The following is a 4,377-nucleotide window of genomic DNA, read 5'->3' as shown; positions in this document are numbered from 1 at the left end:
TTATCAATTTTCTCTACCTCTGCCATGTGGTAATCAAACTTCTCAACTGTGTATGCTTTGGCCATAGCAAAGATATGTCTTTGTAGCAGTAAATGGGTTTTTTTTTGTAATTTTTTTTTACATTATTCCATAGATGCCATATGCAGACACAATGAGGTACTTGTGGATACAATGTTGCCGCTGCATTTTCAATGCCTTCATGCATGTCCGAGACTATGCACATTCCCTCCCTTTCCCCAAATGCATCCTTGAATCTCGCAAAAAACCACTCCCAGGAAGCATTATTCTCTGAATCTACTATAGCATATGCGAGTGGTAGGATATTACCTGCCGGATCTTGTGTTGATGCTATCAATAATGTTCCTCTATATGCCGATTTAAGAAAAGTTCCATCTACAACAACAACCGGTTTGCAATACTGCCATCCTTTTATAGACGGATATAGTGCAACGAAAGCATACATGTGTCACACCTCCTTTTTACACACCTACCCCGAAGGATAATGTATAAGGGAGTTTTTCCATTTAAAGTGATATTATTCGAAATGGGATCATTTATTTGATTTTAGAGTCGCCACTTGGGAAAGGATTGGCTTTTGGTGTCCCAAGTCACCGATTTAATTTAAATCCCAAATCGAGGAAAAATTCGACTTCCCAATTGGAGTCTGCGAACCAGAAATTCTGAATAAGGAATTCTGTTGACCCGAGGGAAGGTGTTAGGCACCCTCGGATCCCGTGGTTCTAGCACGATCGCTTAAATTATTATAAATGGCTAAAAATCTGGTTTTTATACACGTTCAAACCTATAGTACAATTTTATAAATTTGTTTAACCGATTTTAATTAGTTTTTTATGAAAGTGAACGCCGTTTAAGAGCGTGTTTTTTGGATCACGTCACATGAAATGCACCCGGATCCTCGACACCTCTTATTCAACGTTTTGGGATTTGGATTTGGGTCGCATGAAATGCACACCCGTATTTAAGAGGGTAGAATTATTAAAAACGCGCCTAAAGTGGCTAGCGTCTTATTAACTTTGCGGGAAGCCATGAAAATTCGCTAAATGGCATGTCCCGAATTTCTAAAATATTTTTAATAAAGCATTTAATGAGGGCCCCGCAATTTATGCATTTTGTTTGGCGAGGCTCATCTCACTTTTATTTAAAGGCCAACCTAATGCAACTACGATCTTTCTATTTATTTTTGTCTCTAAAAGGGCCTAATTAATTTACATTTATAAATTTGGGCCTCGAGTTCAAGTCCGAATTCAAACAAAAGGAGGGACCCTCTTAATTTGAACCCGCTACCTAGCTCGAAAACCTAAATTCATATTGCAAATCAATTTCTGTGCTCCTATATAATCTATAAAAAAAAGGTTTTGACTTATGACAAATCTTTGGGCCTTGAAATTTCGGCTTAAGCCTGCATTACACATATAAATTATGACTTCAAAAAGAATTCTGGCCTTCAGTATTTTTTGGGCTTCCAACATGAGCCTAGGAAAAATGTTTTCAACTCATATCAAGTTGTTTCTAATGCTGGACCTCAACATAAGCCCAATCGGAAGCCAACGGGAGTTGGGACTCGGGATCGAGTCCCCACGAGCTCACAATTTAAGAAAATTTAATCAAATTAGGGTGCTCATAAATTTCTAGCCTACTACGAGCCCAAATTGAAAGAAACCACTCGTATGAAAGAAATCATTGCCAAACAGTAGAGAAATAACTTAACTCCAAAACAGCTTGAGTCTAAAACTTCAAGAGAACGACATTAGCTATTTTAGATACAACTTTCATGGATTAAATATGTTGATAAATAAACACCACATTCTTAACAGGCTTAATGCTAAGCTTGATACTTGCCCCCACCCCAACGTGAAACCTTTCAATAGTTATAACTTGCATATCATTACTAACCATACATGAGCAAACCCCGTTAAGAGCTTAACCGAACTAGTCGTGAACCAGATTTTAACACATAATACTACAACAGTGAACCTAATGCATTAGATGTCTATTAATGAACAAAATCATTCAAAAACATGAAGGAAATCAAAGAGGGGAACCGAAAGTCTAACACATACAATCCATATCATTTCAGTTGATAATTACAAAACCATTCATTCGAAGCTAAACTTGGACAAAATAATAGTGCACTACAAAACAAACCAGCAAAACAAAAATGGGACAATTCTCATGCTTCAATTCTTCAAATTGATTCAACCCTCAAATTTTCACTTCACAATCGACAGGGTTACAAAGTTGTGTACCTGGAAAATAAAATAAAAGGAAGGTAGAGAATCAGCACAGCAGAACAGTGGCAGCAAGTACAGCAGCAGAAATCAGCAAAAATCGACTTAAAACCAGGAATATGGAAGCAGTAGTCACACCATCACTCGAGCCAATACCAAAATAAACTTCAAAACAACCCCCAGGAACCCAATTTCAATCCATCTTAGACTTTATAAACCAGAAAGATCTTTTCAAGAGGAGGAACTTGAGAAAAAAGTAGAGAGGTTTTGATGTAACAGTGAACTTTTCCTTTTGATTTTAGTCGCCTTCTTTTCTCTGTTTTCTAACTCTAAAAATCCTCCTCTTGCACCTCAAGTAACAATGCCTTTATAGGCAAGTTACTAGGGCAGCCTTAAGGGTTCAGTTATTTCGTTTTAGACCTTTCTTAAGTTTCCTTTTTGCTAGTTAGTCCTCTATTTTATGCCTTGTTACCCAAGTTAAACCTAAAATTTACTAGCAGACCCTTACTAGAAGCTTCTAGGAAGCCTCTTGGGCAGTTACTTGAGAGATTCTCTCAGTACATTACCCAAGTTACCCCTTAAGCACCCTGTTATTACCTCTGAAAAACCAANCTATGTGCACATTCTGAGGAAATCACAGCAGAATTGGAATTGTAGCAGATCATGTCCATATGCTTTTCACTCGATGTTATACAAAGGGGATACATTGTAAATTCTGAGCTTTTTTCAGCTCAAGATATACACATTGACCCATACTATTGTGTATCACTATTGGCGGAGAACTGTTTTGGACAGTGTATTTGATTTCAATATTATTCAATGAAGTATCTATCTTAAGTTGTTTCGAAATCACGTCTACAAAATCTTCAAAACTTATATTTGGAGTAACTATTACAGCGTCTGCATTATAATCTACAAAGCTGTTGTCAACATTCCATCGGCCACCATACTGAATAAAAATTAGTAAATTTGCCATAGAAGTAGCTGAAATTAGGTCAAAACTCACTAATTCCTTGATTGATTGTGATTGCAGTTCGTAGTTCCTTCTACACAGAAATTGCAAAAGCTATATCTACACAGAAATTGCGAAGCTATATAGTGAAATTGATCGATTTTGAGTGAAATTTGGAGCTCATTTTGAGAATTTTTTGAGAGACAATGCCGTGATTTACAGAGGTAGAGAATGTCGTGATCTGTTAAATTGATACACACAGGGAAGGAAGGAGAATTTTTAGCGTGATTCTCGGATAGAAGAATCCTTCCTTACGTGTATCTCTAATTTTGGGCTACTTTTGGTAAGTGTCTAATTTTGGGCTACAGCTCGGTAAGTTTGTATTTAAATTGGCTATTTCTGTACTTTTTCCTTCCTTGACGCCCTAACAAAGTACTCCAATATCTATACCTAATTAAAATAGGATTTTTTTCTTATCTATACCATATATGAAACCTTATTACAAAAAATATGCATAATTTCTAAATTACCCGCCCAGTCCACATTATTTCTACAGTTTTTGTACCAATCATTAAAAGCTAATTAATAGCAGTTGTATCTTCCTATTTATGCGAGCTAAATTTTAGGAGAAGAATATTCTGAACAGATTTGGCGTGAATATTCTGAACAGATTTAGGAGAAGAATATTGAAACGGAAAGGAGATTTCTATTTTTCATCTTCATATGTTCTTCCATATATTTTCCACCATTGATAGCCATTAAAAAGCTTGAAAGCTTTGAATTCAACTTTGGGTTCTAAAAAATCATTATTTGTTTGGATTGGGTGTTGTTGTAAATAATTCGGAATATGTTTAGGAGTTTATATCTCAATTTTGAGGGGTTTTGGTGAAGATTAGACTTGGTTTTGACTGAATTTCAGATTGAAACTCGAAGAAGAAGAAGAAGAAGAAGAAGACATATTTCCAGAAATTGTAGATAAATTGTAGTTAAATTGTAGAATTGTAGATAAATTGTAGATAAAATGTAGATAGTTGTAGATAAATTGTAGATTGGGAAGACTAAAACTTCTACAAATCTTCTACAATTATGTCAAAAATGCCAATTATGCTACAATTGAAATGGGAATTGGGATATTAAAATTCAATGTATTCATTTTGTAGATATCTTGTAGATAAA

Source organism: Nicotiana attenuata, unplaced genomic scaffold, assembly GCF_001879085.1.
Source record: "Nicotiana attenuata strain UT unplaced genomic scaffold, NIATTr2, whole genome shotgun sequence".
NCBI lineage: Eukaryota > Viridiplantae > Streptophyta > Magnoliopsida > Solanales > Solanaceae > Nicotiana > Nicotiana attenuata.
The sequence above is the reverse complement of the archived record's forward strand: the minus strand, read 5'-3'. Positions refer to the sequence as shown.